The sequence below is a fragment of the Tamandua tetradactyla genome, chromosome 19, assembly GCF_023851605.1.
Source record: "Tamandua tetradactyla isolate mTamTet1 chromosome 19, mTamTet1.pri, whole genome shotgun sequence".
NCBI classification, from domain to species: domain Eukaryota; kingdom Metazoa; phylum Chordata; class Mammalia; order Pilosa; family Myrmecophagidae; genus Tamandua; species Tamandua tetradactyla.
Window position 1 is genome coordinate 27399569 of NC_135345.1, and position 23390 is coordinate 27422958.

A 23390-nucleotide genomic window follows, 5' to 3' on the forward strand; every position below is an offset into this window, starting at 1 on the left:
GATATAATTTTTTAAATAGTGTTGTAAAATCAAGTGACACTGTTGGTAATAGCAAAAAGTAAAATGGCTTTCTGGAGAAAGCCTCTAATGAGCCATCTTTTTCCGAACTGTTTTGTTCATGCACTTATATTGTTAAAAAGTTTCTGACCATGTATACCCTTATGTAATTTATAAATAAATGGCTATATATAAGTATTGTGCATGTGTATATATGTGTGCATATATTATTGCATTAGCATTATGTCTTTTTTTGTTTCATGCATTTATTTTTATTAGAGAAGCTGTAGGTGTACAGAAAAATCATGCAGAAAATACAGAGGCCTCTCCTCCCCCCCCCATAATTTTCCCCATTAACTATTTGCCAAAAATGAGATAAAATTAGATATAAATGGAAGCTTTAATATTTCCTTCCTCTCAGTAAATTAGCTTCGGTAGATTCCTATGAGCTCTGGGCAACGGAACTTGAAGGCCATTACATTAATGAATTGTAAAGCAAAATCATATTATAAGTCACATAAGCTTCATTCCATTTTTCATGACTACATGGCAACTGAAAATTTTTCAAAACTATGTTTCATAGATACTGCTGATGTTAGTATTTATTCTTTAATTTCCATTGTAACTGTGTTTAGGTCTCTTGACTATATAACCCATCATTTGTTGATATTCTTATAATGACCACTCTGCTTTTCATAGTTAAAATCAGCTCTGATACCTTTTAATAGGTGTTAATATAAGAAGGAAACAAAGCTCACTCATTTATGCTAAATTAGGAAAAAAAAGCAGTGAATGACAGGCAGAAAATTTAGATACTTTGATAAGAAAAGACTTTATTAATATGTATACTATACTTCCTTTTTTTAAAAAGTTTTTTTCTGTAAATATGAATTTTTGCTACAAATTCCATTACTTTTTAAATTTAATTTTTATATGAATACTAGTAACTAATTATTGATCTGAAGAGATCCTAGAAGAGACAATTTTAACATCTTCAAATAGCAGTCTGTAGACGTCTCTTCTCTTATCCAGGTGAGAATCATCTGTTAGGATGTACTAAGGTATTTTGGTATTTAACAATTTACCAACTTTGTCATTTTGTTTATTTCTTATTAATTTACCTCTACTTATTCATACTTTGTTATTCAGAACAATTTGGAGGCTGTATACATGTTTTGCAAGCAAGGTAGGAAAAAGGTTGGAACACTTTTCTACTTTGCATTGATCCTGAGGAATGAGGAAAGAAAGGTGATGATTACACCCGACAAAGTGGATCATTGCAGCTAAATGCTTAACCCCAAGAGAGAGAGGTAGCGAAGGGATTTGGCATAGTTCTGAGAAATTGCTCTGAAGAATAAACCAAAGTATAGTCCCTGAACAAAGGGTATTAGCTTTACTTGAGAACCTGTTAGAAATGTAAATTCTGTAGCCACACTCCCACACTACTGAATCAAAAACTCTGGGGCCCAGCAGTCTGTGTTTTAATAACTCCTGTGGGTGATTCTGATGCTCTCTGCAGTTGAGAACCACTGGATTAAGTGCTCAGACAGTGGTAGTTACCGGAGGCTCTTTATATTGTCCCTTTATGAACACATAGTTTAGCTATGGATCTTATTTTCGCATAATAGGATAAATGTAAAATGATTGATTCATCGCTGCACCCCAATCAGGATGTCAGAGTGAGATGCTTCAGGATTTCAGCTTCCCACAAAAGCTTTGAACGATCAGCAAGAACTGGTAGAACATTGTTCTCAGGGCTCCAAAAAATTTAAAAGATGATAGTGACCAGATGAGTGCCAAATCAAGGAAAAGGCTCCTTAAAAGTGGTAGAGTTTTGTGGTGCCCTGATTGGCTCCTTCCCTACCCCTCACCAGTTCTGCATGGAGCTGGCTTATGCTCCCATTGCAGATCCCTCGTCCTGGTTCCAGAAGTAGAGCTGTACTTGTGAACATACTGTGAACATGTATGTCAGGCCCAGTCTATCTGATCTTAGTCTGAGGGATTTGCAGTTCTGTAACATGTATGTCAGGCCTAGTCTATCTGATCTTGGTCTGAGGGATTTGCAGTTCCATAACTTGCCCTGTGCAAAGATGATTCACAGAACTCTCCCAGAGCCTTTTGGAAGAGTAGTCAAGTCGTGTTGCTTGGGGCAAGGGGTTGCTCTGCTGGATCTATAGTGTAGTACCCATGACCATGAGGAAAACTGTTTCCTAGGAAAGAAGGGTATATTTGTAACCGTGTAAATGGGGAATTCCTAGGATCGTGTGCCCTAGGACAAGACTCGTGGGCAGGAGAGGCCAGGTAAGCCCCTATACTTTATCCTGGAGCTATTCATAGGTAATCCATTTTATGGATAAGCCCTGATGGAGAGCACAGGCACAGGTCAATCTGCAAAGACTGGGAAATGTATTTTATTTTGTTCCTTCCTTTTTTTTGTTAGCTTGTAGTATTTAAGTAAAACCTGGTCATAACACTAGCTGGACACAAGCTTAAGGAATAGATGCCACAGAGTAAATTTCAGTGATAACACATTAATATCAAAATAGTCCAGGTTTAAGTTAAAGATTATAAAACATACAAATAGGAAGTGGTGGCCGACAAAAAGGAGGATATTAAAGCATTAGAAACCATTAACAAGAAGGACCAGACCTGGAACATACCAGACAAAAATTGGTCCTAAATATGTTCAAAGAGCTAAAGGAAAACATAGACAAGGAACTAAAGGAAATCAGGAAAATGATAGATGAGCACAAACAAAATATCAATAGGTGAAATTTATGAAGAGGAACCAAACAGAGCTGAAAACCATACTAAAAGAATTTAAAAATTTCCTAGAGGGGTTGAGCAGCAGATTGGAGTTGACAGAAGAATCCATGAACTTGGAAATAAATCAACAGAAATCATCCAGTCTGAGGAACAGAAAGAAAAAATTTAGGAAAGGGAACAGAGCCTCAGGAATCTGTGGGATACCAGCAAGCATACTAATATATTCCTTGTGGGAGTGCCAAAGGAGAAGAAAGGGACAGAGGGAATAATCAAAGAAATAATGGCCGAAAGCTTCCAAAATTTAATGAAATAATTAAATAAGCACATCCAAGATGCTCAATGAATTCCAAACAGAATAAACCCAAATAGACCCACTCCATAGCATTTTATAATCTAATTCTCGAATACCAAAGATAAAGAGAGAATTCTGAAAGCTGCAAGAGAGAAGCAAAATGTCTTGTACAGGAGAACCTCTATAACAATAAATGCCAAATTTTCATCAGAAACTTTGCAGTCAGGAAGGCAGGGGGATGACATATTAAAAGTGCTTACATTGAACAGGCAATGGTGGCTCAGTGGCAGAGTTCTTACCTGCCATGCTGGAGACCCGGGTTCGATTCCTGGTGCCTGCCCATTAAAAAAAAAAAAGTGCTTTCAGCAAGAAATTGCCAACCAGCAATTCTTTATATGGCAAAACTGTCTTTCAAAACTCAGGGAGAAATTAAGTTGTTCCCGGGTAAAGAAAAGCTGAGGTAGTTTGTCAACGTTAGTCCTGTCCTACAAGCAACACTAAAGAGAATTATGCAAAAAGTTGAAAGTAAGAACAACAGACATTTGACCAAAGCTGCATGAAGAAATAAAGATCTCTGGTGAGGGTAATGTCATGGATATATATATATAAATGCCAGTACTATTCTATGTTTGGTTTGTAACTCCACTTTTTTCTTTCTATAAGATCTAAAAGGCAAATGCATAAAATATAATAAGAAATCAGTGGTTTTGGACTCATAAATATGTAATTTATGACAATAATTGCATAAAGTTATGGAAGATAGAGGGGTATAGTAACATAGTTTGTGTATAGTATTAAAATTAAATTGGTATCAGAGCACACAAAATTGTTACAGGTTTTGTATTTAAATTTAAGCCATAAGGTAATTACAGAGAAAATATTGGAGAATATGCAAGTTTATACAGACGGTAGAGTATGGGTTGCCAGGGGTGGGGGTCAGGAGGAACAGCAAGTTATTGCATAATAGGTTTAGGATTTCTGTTTGGGGAGGTGGCAGAGTTTTAGTAATGGGTGGTGGTGAGGTTAACGCAATATTGTGAATGTGATTAATCCCATTGAATGGTATCACTTGGGAGAGGATAGTTTATATTGTTTATAAGTTCCCACAATTAAAAAAAAAAAGGAACGAGCATCTAAAGAGAGAATGACAGTTAAATGCAGTTAATTATACCTGATCTTGGATGGGATCTAGCAAGGGAGAAGAAAAGGCTCAAAGGGACATTATTGGTACATATGAAAAAATTGGAATATAGACTGTAAGCTTTATATCAATGTTGAATTGCCTGAACTTGATAACTGCGTAGGTAACTTGGTTATATAAGTGGATATCCTTGTTCTTAAGAAATGTTTGTGACAGTATTGAGTGTTCAAAGCACTTATCATATATACAATCTACATTTAAGTGTTTAGAAAATGGATTGATAAATAGACTGAATATATAGAATGATAAATGTGGCAAAAAGTTAAAATTGGTGGATCTGGATGTGTTGGGTGAGAGGGGTATCTTGGAGTTCTCTGTATGGGTTTTATATCATTTTTGTGTTTAGCCTGTATGTTTGATCATATTTCAGAATACAAAGTTAATAAAAATAGCTCATGACTTATTCTTTGCACATTACTAAATCTTATAGTTGTTGTTTTGCACTAAACTTTTATTAGTTTCTAGCCTTTCAGGCATGCTACTTATGTTTGGCTACTGTGGTATCTTGCAAAAGACATCGTTTCCTGCTCTTCTACCGTATGATTTTACTTTTGCCCAGTTTCACCTTAAAAATTTCTTAGTATGTTGTACAGGAAATCATGGATATGAATGTAATCACTATAAATCAAGATTGTGTGTGTTTTTTGGAGGGGAGAGAATCCTTTGTTTTTGTTAACCTCAGATTGTTCTGTAATATAGAATGATTAAGAACCATGGTCTATGTTGTTGAGACATAGCTTAAAAAATGTTATATTTTATAGTTGTACCTAGAATATTTCTCTCTTAAGCTGTGAAATTTCTGCTATTTCAGCCTTTATTTAGTTGAGTACCCAGGCTCTTATATGTTACCTGTACAATTGAAGTAACTGGACTTCTTCCTTTCTTGCTATTCCAATCCATTCACCAACTGCTTTTGGGTTATCTTTCTGCTTATGACATTTATAGGAGCTGATTCTCCCAGAGTGTTTCTAGTCATCTGCCTGCCCTTCAAAGCAGACACCATAAGAACTAGGGTCCCTTTTCTAGAACATTTTCATTTCTGGTACTGCTGTTTCTTACCATCTACACCATCTTGTCTCTACCCTAAAAGACTGACTTATTGTATTGGGTTCCCTTCTATTGGTGGCTGCTTTATGTCATAGTCCAATTGAGATGCACCATCGGTACTATATTACTATATAATTCAGCTACATATGGGTTAAATAGGCTTTTGTGGTGATCTGGGAACTTAAATGCCGTATTTATAATATAACTTCTGTGAAAAGAAGTGTTTCAAATGGCAGATATAATGCTTGATGCAACCTGTTTATAAACTGGGAATGAATGGCCTGTAACCATGTCTGCAAAGAGCCCAAAACTCTGAAGTCCTTTTATGACACCATGGAGCATTGGAACATTCAACCTAACAGTACCCCTGTATCTGGGTATTACCAAAACACGTGCTTCAGTTAGTAAATCTTACCGTCTCCTCTCTCAGATTATTTTCACTTTCTTTAATCAGACTGATGGGTAATTATACAATTTCATTTAAAATATTATTTCTCATTCCCATTTCATCAATTTTAAATTTACCTTAACAAGAATTTCAAATTAAACATTGTTACCGACTGGAAGGCGACAGAGGAGTAGGAGTGGGAATCAGGACTAGCATCTGTACTTCCCATTTTCTTTCTGGCCTGATGGTACTGCCAGTCCTGCTCCTGCTCCACCCTCCCACCATAGCCCCCCTTCTTTCCTGTGCATTTTCAGGATCCCAGAGCATGGCATTTATGTGATATAGTTTTTTGAGAGTTTAGCATACTTCACATATTGTCTTATCTTCTAAAAGACCTCAGCGTTTGGGTGGGTACGGAACTGATTTGTTCCTGTTTCACAAATGAATTTTAAAAAATTAACCCTTTACTGAAGTATTAACACTGTCTGTCTCGTCTTATTGTTATTATATATATCATCCAAAAGGAGATACTTTTGAGACTGAAAGAGGGTGATATTAATAATTACACCAGGACAATAGATGTGAGCGAGGACTGCCCCTGGTAAAATTATAATTACTTTAACTATATGGCTTATCACAGTCTGCTTTTTCCCTCATTAAGTTGCTTTTAAATTGATTTAAGTATTCTGTCAAGGTTTGTCCTATTATCAAAGCTTAGATCTATTTCAATTTAGTTTGTCCCCCTGATTCTTTTTACTAGAAAACAGCTGGTTTTCTATATATATATATGGTGACATATAGGAAATGTTCTGTTTCTTTTCCTTTCTTAGAGTTGAGTGATTTTTAAAATTTTTTATTCTCAGAAATAATAGCTTAAAAATATTCTCTGTATTAGCAAAATAATACCAACTTTTTTTATTAACTTTTATAATTATTTTTTAGTAGTAAGTTTCCTGGTTTTTCCAAATTCTCATATCTGAAGAATTTTATATAGTAGTCTAAATTCTTCTGTTAAACTTACTAGTGTTCAGCGTGCTGAATTTTTCCAAGGAGTTAGTGCTGTATTCACTAACCAAGTAGTCTCCAGAACACAGTTTTTACTTTAGAAAGCTGCCTGTGTGGTCTTAAAGTAGGTACTGTTCTGTATCAGGGGGTATAGGGTAAATTGATAACCCTCTATCATGTGTTGATTGTAACATCATGGTTTATAAAGCATTTATGCTGTCTCATGTTATCTTCAGGAGTTTTTTGTTTGTTTTTGAGATAGGCAGGACAAGTTATATTCCTATTTTATAGGTTATGAGACTGAGGCTTAGAGGGATTAAGTTACTTAAGTCACATAGTATGTGGAAGGGTAACTGGGATAAGAGCTCAACTATCCCTGTTTGTTCACCCTCTACAACATTCCCAGTTATTTTTTTGCTTATATTCAATTTCAAGTGCTGCACACTGAAAGAACCTCCCAGTATACATTCTTGAACTGTGTTTCTGTTAATTACCTCAATTTTAGTTGGAAGCCTCTGGTTATTGATGTTAAGTCATGTGCTAGCGTTCATAGTCTGCTTATTCCAGTGTTTTGATCCAAGAGCCATGTTGACTCCATGCCTTGAGGTTTTGATCCGAGAGCCATATTGACTCTATGCCTCTATCTTGAGATTGGTTGGGGAAGCCATCTTACTTCATCTTAAGGATTGCTAATGTCCCCTACTGATGGACTCCATATTTCATATAATTTTTAATCCTGGCCTTTCTGGGTTTGGCCTGGCATTGCTGAGGACCTAGTAATGGTACTACCAGGTGTTGATGACTTGATTTATGCTAATCTCGCTTCTCCCTAACCCCTTCTTTCTCCTAAGAATGCTATCAGGCTTGGAAAGTTGAAATCATAGGACTTTTAAATTCAACTGATAAAGTAAACCTTTAAAAAAAATTGATCTTGAAAAATCAATTGTTTTAAAACAATTCATAAAAAATATTTGAGAAGCTTTCACTTTAATATTAGTCCTTGCTAATTGACCCTTATTTATTTTACATCAATGAGTTTCTATAATTTGTTTCAACTTTCATTTGGATGGGTATAGGAATTTTTGCATGTTAATTTTTGTTTTGTTCCCATTTCCCTTTTTTTTTTCTTTTCCTTTGTCCTTCAAGAGCTTAGGCAAGATACTCAGACTCTTTTTTTTTTAATTAAAAAAATATATATATAGTAACAAAAACATTCTTAACATATGAGGTCATTCCGTTCAACACATATAATCAGTAATTCACAATATCATCACATAGTTGCATATACATCATCATGATAATTTCTTAGAACATTTGCATCAATTCAGAAAAAGAAATAAAAAGACAACAAAAAAATTCATACATACCATACCCCTTACCCCTCCCTTTCATTGATCACCAGCATTTCAATCTACTAAATTTATTTTAACATTTGTTCCCCTTATTATTTATTTTTATTCCGTATGTTTTACTTGTCTGTTGATAAGGTAGATAAAAGGAGCATCAGGCACAAGGTTTTCACAGTCACACAGTCACATTGTGAAAGCCATATCATTAAACAATCATCTTCAAGAAACATGGCTACTGGAACACAGCCTTACATTTTCAGACAGTTTCCTCCAGCCTCTCCATTACATCTTGTCTAACAAGGTGATATCTATTTAATGCGTAAGAATAACCTCCAGGATAACTTCTTGACTCTGTTTGGAATCTCTCAGCCATTGACACTTTATTTTGTCTCATTTTGCTCTTCCCCCTTTTGGTCTAGAAGATTTTCTCAATCCCTTGATGTTGAGTCTCGGCTCATTTTAGGATTTCTGTCCCACATTGCCAGGAAGGTCCACACCCCTGGGAGTCATGTCCCAAGTAGACAGGGGGAGGGGTGGTGAGTTTGCTTGTTGTATTGGGTGGAGATAGTGGCCACATCTGAGCAAGAAAAGAGGTTCTCTTGGGGGTGACTCTTAGGCCTAATTTTAAGTAGACTTGACCTATCCTTTGTGGGGTTAAATTTCATATGAACAAATCCCAAGATTGTGGACTCAGCCTATTGCTTTGGTTGTCCCCACTGCTTGTGAGAATATCAAGAATTTTCCACTTGGGGAAGTTGAATTTCCCCCCTTTCTCACCATTCCCCCAAGGGGACTCTGCATATACTTTTTTACTCTCTGTTCATATCACTCTGGAATTTATTGGGCATCACTCTGGACAAACCTACAAAATCTTATGCCCTACTCAAGGTTCCATGTACTTATGGTGTTCAATTAAGCTGTCCATATAAGTTATATTAGGAACTGCACCAGCCAAAATATAAATTTTGAGAAATTCAGACTCTTGATTAAAGGCACTGTTGATCATTCAGTTAAAAACAAAACACATATAACACTATTTATATATAAGGACTGTACTAAATATGCAGCGGAATGAGAAAATGAGTACAGAACTCCATAAGCTTACCTTCTAGTAGTGTACATAATATGATATGTATTTAATACTAGGCATATTAAGGAGAATAATCTACTAGGGACAAAAACAAATCATGGAAATGCCCTTATGTTTCAGAGAGCAAGAGCACATTTCTCTGGGGAGCATTAAGAAAAGCTTCATGAAGGAGTTCTTGAGATGGACCTTGAGAAATGGTATGGATGCTACAGGTAGAGATAATAACTAGGCCATTCCAAGAAGAAGATCAGGTTAGGGAAAAGACACTAAAGCAGAAATCTATGGTATTAATTTAGGCAATGGGGAATGTTTTACTTTGTTAAAGTTGCTGGAATGCAATATACCAGAAATACAACAGTTTTTAAAAGGAAATTTATTAAGTTGCAAATTTACAATTCGAAGACCATCAAAATGTCCAAATTAAGGCACCAACAAGAGATTACCTTCACTTAAGAAAGGCTGATGCCATCTGAAACATCTCTGTCACCTGGGAAGACACATGGCAGGTATCTGCTAGGGTCTTTGGCTTCTGGATACCTCTCTCAGCTGGAAAGGCACATGCCAATGTTCCTTAGCTTTCTCTTCTGGTTTCTTGTTTCATAAAGGGGTGTTTTCCTTCTACATTTCCAAAAGTCCCTGGCTGTAAGCTCTGAAGCTTTTTCCAAAATGTTACCCTCTTAAAGGACTACAGTAAGCAACGCATGTTGAATGGGTGGAGACACATCTCCATGGAAACCACCTAATAAAAAGGTCCACTCTCAGTTGATTGAGTCACATCTCCTTGGAAACAACTTAATCAAAAACATCCCAGCTATATTAGCTAGGGTTCTCTAGACAAACAGAATCAGCAGGAATTATCTGTATGAAATTTATAAATGGGTCTCACGTAACTGGGGGAACATAGAGTTCAAAGTCAGTAGGGCAGGCTGTGAAGCTGATGACTCCGATAAAGGGTCTGGACAAACTTCACAGGAGAGGCTTGCTGGCCATGGCAGGAAGAGAAACTGTCTCTTCTGAATCCTCCTTAAAAGCCTTCCAGTGATTAGATTAAGCATCACTTATTGTAGAAGACAGTTCCCTTGGCTGATTACAAATGCAGTCAGCTGTGGATACAGCTGATGTGATCATGATTTAATTTATGAAATGTCCTCATAGCACAGACAGGCCAGCACTTACCCAACCAGGCAAACAGGCACCACCACCTGACCAAGTTGACACATGAACCTGACCATGACACCACCCAAAAGTATGGACAAGGATTAAAGAATATGTCTTTTCTGCGGTACCCAGCAGTTTCAAACTGGGACAGTGAGTAATTCAGTCTGACTGGAGTAAGACGTTGTAGGGGATAGGATAGAAAAGAACTTGCCTGTTTTTCTTTGCCCCTTCAAGCTACTCCTCTTCTGATACCTAGTTGGTTTTGCTTTTCTTGTGTGTATTCTATAAGATTTTATCTTTGGTCCTCTTTTTCATATCACTAGCATCATCATGTTATAATTGAACATGCATTCTTTAAATCACTCTGTTTACTTTGGCTTCCAGGAAGTCTTACTCCTTTTATTTTCCCTCTGCTATGCTGGTTGTTTATATTACCATAAGTATGGAATCAAATGGTTTAAAATAGTCTGTGATGCATGGACTCAGTGTTAGGTTTTGTTTAATTTCTTTGGCTTTTTACTCATGGTGGAAATGGCTCCCATAGCTCCAAGCATTTCATCCCTCCATGATAACATCTGAAGTGAAGAGATCTGTGGAAAAGTGTTCTTCCTTTACCTCCTTCTCTGTTTCTGTATTTTATCAGAGAGGAAACTAACTCATATGTAAAAGTATGTAATAGAGATTTCATAAAAAAATACAAATGGTTATTAGGCATATGAGAGAATTTTAATCTCAGTAATAAGATATCAAAATATTGCATTTTGTTTATCAAATGGTACAGATGTTTATACAGTGGGTGAGTTAGGTACTAATGATATTGGTGTGCATGGAGGTATGAATTTCTCTATCCTTTCCAGAGGACAACTTGACAATGTATGTCATAAGCCTTATAATTACATGGCTATCTCTAAGAATGTCTACTAAAGAAATAACCAGAAGTTAGCAAAGATTTATCTACAGGAATCCCTATATAATCATGAAAAATTGAAACCCTTAAAAGGAAATGTATTAGCTTCCATAATTCAACATTCTAGGGCCAGTACCAGTGTCAGGTATGATTAGGTACGCAGACGACTATCATCAGAACATTGTCTCTCAGCTCTGCTTTTTCTCTTTGTTGTCCATAGTCTAAGGCTGGTTCTCCATCTATGGTGGCCATATATAGTTTTATAACCCGGTAAAGAGCTTATTTTTCCAAGCTGTTCCAGCAAAAGTTTTGGAACAATATTAGCATGTTGGTGCTAATTGTCTTGACATGGTCATGGGCCTACCTCAGACCATTGCTTATGGTCACAGGGATAGGGGTATTCTCACTGGCCAAACCCCCTCAATTTGGACATACTGACTGACACCTTCACACAAGGGAGAAACTGGGAAACTAGGAAAATATAGTTAAACAATTACAAAAAAGGGAGTGATTATGATCTTGAATTGGTAAAAGGTTAAAATGTATTTTAAAATGCTTCATTTGATAAAGCAGTTTATTTTAGCAAGCTTTCCATTAAAACTGCTTATAATTATAATGTTTTGGTGCTGAAAGAGGCAGAACTTCAGTAATCTGGAAATGCCTTACTAATCTTACATTGTTGGCTGAATTAAGCATTACTGTACAAATTCTGTAGGTTTTTTTTTTAAAATTAATATTTGTAGTTAATATCATTACAGTGGACAAAAATAGTCTTGTGATTATTGTGTAACAAGTGCTAAGGACTTCCCAGAAATTGGGTATTTAATTACTAGAAGATAGTTGTTAGCTTCGTTTTTCTTGTTAGCTTTTTTGGGAAAAAAAAATCTGTGGGAGAAAAAACGAATGCACAGTGGTGGTGAGGCTAGATAAAATCACAGCCTAGTGAATTGACACAGTAGTTACAATGCAGTTTGTTTCTTCGTAGAATATTATTTTTCTTCATAGCTTAGTCTCCCAATAGCACTTTTTTACTGATTTATAATGGAATTGCTTATCTTTTTATTTAGATAGTCTTGTTTTTCTGTACTGTGCTGGTTTGAAACTGTTATGTACCCCAGAAAAGCCATGTTCTTCTAATTCGATCTCATGAATGCAGACCTGTTGTTAGATGGGACCATTTGATTAGGTCATTTCCATATGAATGTGATCCATCCACTTGTGAGTGGGACCTCTTGATTAGGTTGTTTCCATGGAGATGTGACCCTGCCCATTCAAGGTGGGTCTTAATCCTTGTACTGGAGTCCTGTGTGAAGAGAATAAGAAACAGAAAACATAGAGCCCTCAGAGCTGCTAGAGAGCAGAGAGATGAAACCAGGTATAAGCTTTTGGAGATGCTAAGCTAAGAGTTGAAGCTCAGAGTCTTCCCTGGAGAAGCTAAGAGAGGACCCACAAACAGAGAGAAAACCACTTGAATCAGAATCTGAAAGCTACAAACCTGGAGCCAAGGACTTGTAGATACCAGCCACATGCCTTCCCAGCTGACAGAGGTGCTCTTGATGCTGGCAGACCTTTTCTTCAAAGTCAAGGTATATTTCTCTGGATACCTTAATTTGGAAATTTTCAGGGCTTTAGAACTGTTAATTTGTAACCTAATAAATCCCCTTTTAAAAACCAGTCTATTTCTTTTTTTTTTTACATGGTCAGGCACCAGGAATTGAACCCGGGTCCTTGGGCATGGCAGGCAAGCACTCTTACCTGCTGAGCCACCGTGGCCCACCCGCCAGTCTATTTCTGATGCATTGCTTTCTGGCAACTCTGGCAAACTGAAACATGTATCAATCATTTTATACCGTGAAGCTTGACAAATTATTTTTATATGTTGTATTGTTTTCCTGATTTATAGCCCAAATTATTCTTTGTATGCCAAGTGCAAGAAAACTAATCAGAATTATCAGGGTCTGTATTCATTTAAAGGAACTCTACGAGTAGTAAATTCAGTTTTATGGTCTAATTATGGACCTGTATTTTAGCTTACAATTCTAACTGTATTTTAAGGTAATTAAGTAGTAAAATTATTTTTTGATAACTACATACATTGATATAAGATGTAAAACCCATATTACAGTGATGATTACTAACATAATTTAAATTTTCTTTTTTCAGTCAAAATTCTGTTTTTTAATGGTATTTATATACAATGGAACATAGAAACTATATAGTTATGAAATTGGTATCCAGTTTTGTTTTCCATAGGAAGTGATAACAACCTTTAATCATTGTGCCTAAGTAATAGTTTTGATGTAGTTTTAGATTCACTTTTATCTCTTCCACTCTGGAACACTGGTGTCTAGCTTCAGTGTCTTTATTGTTGAATTTGTGTGCATGCATGCTAACTTAAGCAGGTGCTCACTGTTTCATATGGAAGTATTATGTCGCCCCTTCATCCCTCCTCACATCCTCCTGACTGCGACCCTACCTTCCATGCGCTAACCAATGTTACTGCTCATCTATTTTCTCCCACAACATTTTTTTGTGTGTTCATAAAACTATGTACAAACCTATACAAAAATATGCTTTTAAATTTTTGCTTTAAAGAAATTTGATCATTATATATTCTTTGGTTAGGTATTTATGTTTTAATGAAGAGTAAGTATTTCTAAATGATTGTATCTTCTAAAAATGCCATGGCTCTCTTCTAAGCATTTATAAGTGCTTACTAAACATTGAAATTAAGCATAGCACTGCACTGTTATTCTCAGTGGTAGATACTAGAAATGACTGATAAGACCCCATTATATGACACCGTCTTATCTCTAGTTTATTTCTGCTGCTAATTCTCTACAACTTAATTGGAGCTCTGCTATCAAGAAGCTCCAGTGATAGCTACTTCATGTTTTAAGCATTCACACTAAATGCAGTCTTTACACTAAATGGTTTTCAATAAATTCTGTGGAAATTGAAAGATTTTTAAATAGATAATTCATGTCTTATTGGTATTATTTTCTCTTAAAAAAGCTACATGTCTCTGGAACACCTTACAACATCTCTTTCTACATAGAAATTTTGATTTCCTCTTCAATCATGACATCAGATTTGAAAGAATTTGTTCTGTAGATAAAATGCCATCTCTCATTTTACCCTCAGATTCTGGGATTGCCTGATTTAGTTCTGTGTTGTTCTTAGGAATTATCAAGCAGTGCCTTGGGGATCCAGGTAACATCATCTTACATTAGGTTAAGAAGTTAAGAGAGATTACAAAATGTGCCTCAGAAGCTCTGATTGGCTTATTATTATTTTCTTTGTATGATGTATGGTAGGGGTCACATTTCATTCTTTTTCCATGGGAGTATCCCCTTATTGCAGCACAATTTGTTGAATATTTTTTTATTTGGTTTTTCATTTGTTTGTTTGTTTTTGGGAAGTGCATCTTATTTTGTTTTTTGATATATTGGACATACAACAGCAATCGAGATTCTTGTCAACATAAGAAAAACCCAGTGATCATATTCAGTTGACATGATTTTATTAAATATCATAGAAATATAATGAGTCTCTTATGCATAAATACACATATCTTATTTTTCATTTTGCAGTGGTAGTGTCATAATTTGTTTAATGGTTCTACTAGTGCTTAGTAGTTGGGTAGTTTCAAATTTTTCATTATTGGCAGCAGTGTTGTTCTCTGTATAACTCTACCATCATCTTTAATCTTTCTATCCCGTTCTTTAGGGATATTTGGGCTATGCCCATTCTAACTTTTTCATATTGGAAGGGGCTGTCAATAATATGGGGTAGGAAGATGAAACTAGCTAATATTCTGGAGAGGCTGGGCCCTCTAGGTTTCATGACTTAATCTGGTTCAGGGACCTATCTGGAGATTGTAGGTTTTGGAGAGTTACCCTAATGCATGGAACCTTTGTAGAATCTTATATAATGCCCTAGGTAGTCTTTAGAATTGGTGGGATTGGTTTTGGTTGGGGTTTGATAAGTTATGATAGGTAGCAATGTCTAATTGAAGCATGTGTAAGAGTGACCTCCAGTGCTTGCTTCAGCGGCACATATATTAAAATTGGAATGATACTGAGAAGATTAGCATGGCATTTGTGCAAGGATGAAATGCAAATTCGTGAAGCATTCCATATTTTTCAAGGATTTACATTCTTCTCTGGTGCCCATGGAACATTCTCCAGAATAGATCATATGCTGGGGCACAAAACAGGTCTTCATAAATTTAAAATCATTGAAATTATTCAAAGCACTTTCTCTGATCACAGTGGAATGAAACTGGATCTCAGTAACCACCAAAGAATGAGAACATTCACATATATATGGATATTAAATAACACACTCTTAAACAACCAGTGGGTCAAAGAAAAAATTGCTAGAGAAATCAGTAGTTATCTGGAAATGAACGAAAATGAGAATACAACTTATCAGAATTTATAGGATATGGCAAAGTCTGTGCTGAGAGGGAAATTTATTGCCCTAAATGTCTATATTAAAAAACAAATCGAGGACTTAACAGCACACCTGGAGGAACTTGAAAAAGAACAGCCAACTAACCCCAAAGCAAATAGAAGAACAGAAATGACCAAGATTGAAGCAGAGATAAAAGAATGAGAAAATAAAAGAATAGAAAGAATCAATAAAACCGAAAATTGGTTCTGTGAGAAAAATCAATAAAATTGATGGGCCACTAGAAAGACTGACCCAAAAAAAAAAAAAAAAAAAGAGAGAGAGAGAGAGAGAGAGAGAAGATGCAAATAAACAAAATCAGAAATGAGAAGAGGTGTGTTACCACAGACCCTGAAGAAATAAAGCATAAGTGAACTATGAACAACAATATGCCAACAGACTAGACAACTTAGATGAAATAGACAGACACGCAAAAAAGCTACATTGAATAAAAAGAAATAGAAGCTCTCAAAAACCAATCACAAGTAAAGAGATTCAATCAGTTATAAAAAATCTTCCTACAAAGATGGAGAGAGACTGAAAGTTTTCCCCCTAAATTCAGGAATGAGACAAGGATGCCCACTGTCACCACTATTATTCAACATTATGCTAGAAGTTTTAGCTAGAGCAATCAGGCAGAACAAAGAAATAAAAACATCCGAATTGGAAAGGAAGAAATAAAACTCATTATTTGCATATGACATAATAGTATACTTAGAAGATCCTGAGAAGTCTACTGCAAAGTTACTTGAGCTAATAAACAAATTCAGCAAGGTGGCAGGATATAAAATTAATGTGCAAAAATCAGTAACATTTCTATACACAACCAGTGACCTAGCTGAGGAGTTAGTTAAGGAAAAAATTCCATTCAAAATAGCAACTAAAAGAATCAAGTACTTAGGAATGAACTTAACTAGGGATGTAAAGAACTTGTACACAGAAAACTACATAACATTACTAAAGAAATCAAAGGAGATCTAAATAGGTGGAAAGATATTCCCTGCTCATGCATAGGAAGGCTAAATATAGCTAAGATGCCAGTTTTCCCCAAATTGATCTACAGATTCAACACAGTACCAGTTAAAATTCCAACAGCCTACTTTGAAGACTTGGAAAAGCTAATTAACAATTCATCTGGAAGGGAAAGAGATCCTGAGTAGCTAAAAGCATCCTAAAAAAAGAAAAAGTGGGAGAATTAACACTCTCTGACTTTAAAACCTATTATAAAGCCACAGTGGTCAAAACAGCATGGTACTGGCACAAAGATAGAAGCATTGACCGATGGAATTGAATTGAGTGCAGAAAGAGACCACCAAATCTATGGTCAACTGATTTTTGACAAGGCCCCCAAATCTTCTGAACTGGGACAAAATAGTATTTTCAATAATTGGGCATGGAAGAACTGAATATCAACAGCCAAAAGAATGAAAGAGGACCCCTATTTTATGCCTACACAAAAATTAACTCAAAGTGAATCAAACACCTAAATGTAAGAACTAGCACCATAATGCTTCTAGAAGAAAATGTAGGGAAACGTCTTCAAGACCTAGTAATAGGAGGTAGTGTCCTAAACTTTACACCCAAAGCACAAGCAACAAAAGAAAAAATAGAAAATGGGAATGCCTCAAAATCAAATGCTTTTGCACCTGAAAAGACTGTCAAAAAGGTGAAGAGGCAGCCAACTCAATGGGAGAAAATATTTGGAATCACATATCGGACAAAGATTTGATTTCTTGTATGTGCAAAGAAATCATAAAACTCAACAACAAAAGGACAGATACCTAAATTATAAAATGGGCTAAAGATATGAATAGGCATTTTTCTGAAGAGGAAATACAGATCGCTCAAAAGCACATGAACAGATGCTCATTTTCATTAGCTATATGGGAAATGCAGATCAAGACTACCATGAGATACCACCTCACATCTATAAGAATTGCTGCTGTTCAACAAACAGGAAACTATAAATGTTGGAGAGGATGTGGAGAAACTGGGACACTTATGCTCTGCTGGTGGGAATGTATAATGGTGCAGCCACTATGGAAGACTGTTTGGCGGTTCCTTAGAAAACTAAGTATAAAGTTGCCCCATGAACCAGCAATAGCACTACTTGGTATATACCCAGAAGAGCTGAAAGCAACAACACAGACATTTTCACCCTGATGTTCATAGCAGCATTATTCACAATCGCCAGAGAATGGAAACAAACCACATGCCCATCACCAGATGAGTGGATCAACAACGTGTGTTGTATACATATGATGGAATATTATGCAGCAGTAAGACGATATGATATCCTGAAGCACATGACAAGATGAATGAGCCTTGAGGTTATAATGCTGAGTTAAATTAGCCAGACACAAAAGGTTAGATACTGTACGATTCTATTTTTATGACCAGCATAAAGGTGTAATCAGAGGCTTACAATACAGAATATAGGGGACTTAGAGTTACATAGAAGCTAGAGAGGGTGAACTGTTAGCTAATGAGGTTGAACTACAATGTAAGGGAATAGATAGGAATGAAGGTGGTTCTCTAGTGGGTTTATAAGTAATATTGAAGAGGAACAAGATTGAAAGGGGTTGTATAGACCTATGTGTCGCACTGATTAACACTGGAAGTATGAATTAGTTCTTGCAAGAATTACTTCAAGCATATGATTCTTGTACAAAGAGTGTTTAAGTCCGTTGTATAGGGGGGATAATTGCTATTACATGTTATGGGCTATGTTCAAAAGGAAAACATCAGCACTACCAAAGCAACAGCAGAGGTAAATAATGGGATGAGAAGAGTTAAGAGGAGGTTTAGATTTCCTATTTGGCGAGGGTGTGTTTATTGGTTTTCTTTCTCTTGGGAGCAATGAGATTATCTAAAATTGAGAATGTTGGTGGACTGTGGACTTTGGGCACTATTCATGATGAATGCGGGTGGCTGAAGGATGCACTGACTGAGAAGTAAAATGGCAAATGATGGTGTATACTTATGAACGAGGGTAGTACTGCTACAAAAAGGAACGAAGTCATGAGGCATCAATGATGTGAATGAACATGTGTGACATTTGGTGAGACAAAATAAATCAGAAACAAAAGAACAACAAAGGTATGTCACCTTTAGAAAATGCATATTAGAAAACAGGGGCCTAGATTGTAAACTTTTAGAACAGACCCATTAAGTTTGGAGTGGTGATTATTATTTCTGAATTTTGATAGGCAGGTATATATATAGATATTTATCTATATATATAAATAAAATTTTCTATAGCATATAATCTAACTCAACCTGTCTATATAGCTCATTTGAACAATTGAAACATGGGGGGCCCAGAATGAGAAAGAGATCTTTTAATCCTGTCTAGATTATTGTAATGTCTGAATCTATCCTAGAGCATATTAAGCAGATATTCAAAAAGTATTGGCAAAGTCCATTGAGTGATGGGAGAAAGAATATGGAACTACCAAACCTTCCTATCAGGGAATCCTCTGATACTGTGTCAAACTTTAGGGACATCTAAATCAATAGGCCATACCCTCGATCCTGGGCTTGCTCTTATGAAGCTTATGTAGGTAGTGATGAAACTTAGACTACCTAAGAGTTACTTCTGGAGGACCTCTTTTGTTGCTCAGTTGTTGTTTCACTCTCTCTAAGCCCAACTCTGCAAGCAAAATGAAATCATTGCCCTCCCCACTATGTGGGACATGACATCCAGGGGTGAAACTCTCCCTGGTGGCATGGGAGATGATTCTCAGGGATGAGCCTGGCCATGGGATCAACAATGCCATCTGATCAAAAGGGGGAAAAGAAGTGTCACTAATAAAGTATCAGTGGCAGAGAGAGTTAAAATAGAGTTGAGAGGCTACTCTAGAGGTTGCTCTTATGCAAGCTCTAGTTAGACCTTGCTGCCTATCATAACCTACTAAACCCCAATGAGGACCATTCCAGCCCATCCTAAAGAACACCTAGGGCAATATAAAAGATTCCACAAGGGTTCCATGCACTTGACTAAATTTTCAGAAACTTACAACCTCCAGATGGGTCCCTGGTCCAGATAAGTGCTGAAACCTAGAGGGCTCAGCCTCTCCAGAACATCAGATCATTCCATATCCCTACCCCATATTAGTGACAGACCCTTCCAATATGGAAAATTTAAAATGGCCATAGCGCAAACACCCCTAAAGAGAGGGACAGAAAGATCAAAGGTGATGGTGGCATTATACAGTGAAGACAGGATTTAGCAAATGAATGTGAATGCTGAATCATTAAATTGATATCTCTTTTAGTCTCCAGTATCTTAGAGCAGCTAGAAGTAAAAACCTAAAATTGTGGAATTGTAACCCATGTCAAAATCTGAAATATGTCCTACAACTAATTGTGATGCTGTGCTTTGAAATTTATTGCTTTTTTGTATATATGTTATTTTTCACAGAAAAAGGAGGAAAAAAAAGTCAATTGTGGTGAAAAAAAATATTTAATCCTTCTAGCCTCTTATATTTTGGTGTAGCCAGAAGGAAGAATCTGATAGGATCGTAGGGTAGCCCATGACAAACTCTGGGATCTGTCCTGTAACTACTTGTTGAAGAGTGCTTTGAAAACTATTGCTTTTTTATTTCTTTGCTTTGTATATATGTTTATAGTACACAATAAAAAAGTTAAAAAAAAAGAAAAAAGAAAAAAGGAGTGACCTCCAGTGTAGCCTCTTGATTCTATTTGAAATCTGTCAGCTACTGATATGTTATTTGTTACCCTTCTTTCCCCCTTTTGATCAGGATGGCATTGTTGATCCCATGGTACCAGGCCAAGCTCATTCCTAGGGGTTGTCTCCTTTGCCACTAGGGAGACTTTCATTCCTGGGTGTTCTGTCCCATGTAAGGGGAAGGACAAGGATTTCACTTGCAGAGTTGGACTTTGAGAGAGAAAGGCCATGTCTGAGAAACAAAAGAGGTCCTCTGGAGGTGACTCTTAGGCATATCAATAGGTAGGCTAAGCTTCTCCACTACCTACATAAGCTTCACAAGCGCAAGTCTCAAGATCAAGGCCTATTGATTTGGGTGTCCCTAATGTTTGGCACAGTATCCAGGGTTTCCCTGGTGGTAATGTTTAATAGTTTCATAATTTTTCTCCCATCCGCAAGGGACTTTGCCAATACTTTTTGATTATCTGCTTAGTATACTCTGGGATGTATCCAGGCATTATATTAAGCTATACAGGATTAAAGGCTCTCATTCTTATTCAGGGCTCCCTGTGTTAGGATTGTTTAAATGACCTTTGCAGACAGGTTGAGTTAGATTATGTGCTACAGAGAATTTAGGTTTTGGACATAATAAAACTTTTTTTCCTGTGGTCTCAAAGAGTAGGTGAATTTCTAAAATACAGGCAATATCTTTGTTACCCTTTTATCCTGAATTACCTTAATCCTGACCTGATCAGCTTCATTCTTGTCTCTCAATACTAGAATAAACATATATAAACTCTGGCTGTTTTTTTTTTTATTTAACATTTTTATTATGAATTATAACATATATACAAAAATCAATAAATTTCAACAGCACATTGTAACAAGTAGTTATAGAACAAATTTCAAAGTTTAGCATGGGTTACAGTTCCACAACCTCAAGTTTTCCTGGACGCTGGAGACTAAAAGAATTATGAGTATAATGATGCATCAGTCATACTCATTTATTAAATCCTCTCTTCTCTGTTTTTTTTTATTAATTAAAAAAAATTAATTAACACAACATTTAGAAATCATTCCATTCTACATATGCAATCAGTAATTCTTAATATCATCACATAGATGTATGATCATCATTTCTTAGTACATTTGCATCGAATTAGAAAAAGAAATAGCAAGACAACAGAAAAAGAAATAAAATGATAATATAGAGAAAAAAATAAAAAATAAATATATATATATAAACAAACAAACAAACAAAAAACTATAACTCAGATGCAGCTTCATTCAGTGTTTTAACATAATTACATTACAATTAGGTGGTATTGTGCTGTCCATTTTTGAGTTTTTGTATCTAGTCCTGTTGCAGTCTGTATCCCTTCAGCTCCAATTACCCATTGTCTTACCCTGTTTCTAACTCCTGATGGTCTCTGTTACCAATGACATATTCCAAGTTTATTCTCGAATGTCGGTTCACATCAGTGGGACCATACGGTATTTGTCCTTTAGTTTTTGGCTAGTCTCACTCAGCATAATATTCTCTAGGTCCATCCATGTTATTACATGCTTCATAAGTTTAGTCTGTCTTAAAGCGGCATAATATTCCATTGTATGTATATACCACAGTTTGTTTAGCCACTCGTCTGTTGATGAACATTTTGGCTGTTTTCATCTCTTTGCAATTGTAAATAACGCTGCTATAAACATTGGTGTGCAAATGTCCGTTTGTATCTTTGCCCTTAAGTCCTTTGAGTAGATACCCAGCAATGGTATTGCTGGGTCGTATGGCAATTCTATATTCAGCTTTCTGAGGAACCGCCAAACTGCCTTCCACAGTGGTTGCACCATTTGACATTCCCACCAACAGTGGATAAATGTGCCTCTTTCTCCGCATCCTCTCCAGCGCTTGTTATTTTCTGTTTTGTTGATAATGGCCATTCTGGTGGGTGTGAGATGATATCTCATTGTGGTTTTGATTTGCATTTCTCTAATGGCCAGGGACATTAAGCATCTCTTCATGTGCCCTTTGGCCATTTGTATTTCCTCTTCTGATAGTTTTTGGCTGGATTCACTCAGCATAATATTCTCTAGGTCCATCCATGTTATTACATGGTTCATAAGTTTATCTTGTCTTAAAGCTGCATAATATTCCATCGTATGTATATACCACAGTTTGTTTAGCCACTCTTCTGTTGATGGAGATTTTGGCTGTTTCCATCTCTTTGCAATTGTAAATAATGCTGCTATAAACATTGGTGTGCAAATGTCCGTTTGTGTCTTTGCCCTTAAGTCCTTTGAGTAGATACCTAGCAATGGTATTGCTGGGTCGTATGGCAATTCTATATTCAGCTTTTTGAGGAACCGCCAAACTGCCTTCCACAGTGGTTGCACCCTTTGACATTCCCACCAACAGTGGATAAGTGTGCCTCTTTCTCCGCATCCTCTCCAGCACTTGTCATTTTCTGTTTTGTTGATAATGGCCATTCTGGTGGGTGTGAGATGATATCTCATTGTGGTTTTGATTTGCATTTCTCTAATGGCCAGGGACATTGAGCATCTCTTCATGTGCCTCTTGGCCATCCGTATTTCCTCTTCTGAGAGGTGTCTGTTCAAGTCTTTTTCCCATTTTGTAATTGGGTTGGCTGTCTTTTTGTTGTTGAGTTGAACAATCTCTTTATAAATTCTGGATACTAGACCTTTATCTGATATGTCATTTCCAAATATTATCTCCCATTGTGTAGGCTGTCTTTCTACTTTCTTGATGAAGTTCTTTGATGCACAAAAGTGTTTAATTTTGAGGAGCTCCCATTTATTTATTTCTTTCTTCAGTGCTCTTGCTTTAGGTTTAAGGTCCATAAAACCGCCTCCAGTTGTAAGTTTCATAAGATATCTCCCAACATTTTCCTCTAACTGTTTTATGGTCTTAGACCTAATGTTTAGATCTTTGATCCATTTTGAGTTAACTTTTGTATAGGGTGTGAGATACAGGTCCTCTTTCATTCTTTTGCATATGGATATCCAGTTCTCTAGGCACCATTTATTGAAGAGACTGTTCTGTCCCCGGTG

The 23390-nt window shown here is 36.3% G+C and overlaps 1 protein-coding gene and 1 non-coding gene across 3 annotated transcripts in view; both read left to right on the forward strand.

The window, feature by feature from the left end:
- STIM2 (stromal interaction molecule 2) overlaps positions 1–23390 on the forward strand; it is a 189491-nt gene that overhangs the window by 76409 nt on the left and 89692 nt on the right. The window lies entirely within an intron of this gene.
- LOC143663811 (U6 spliceosomal RNA) lies at positions 15240–15346 on the forward strand. Its single transcript, XR_013166192.1, has one exon. It is a non-coding gene; the product is annotated as a U6 spliceosomal RNA (small nuclear RNA).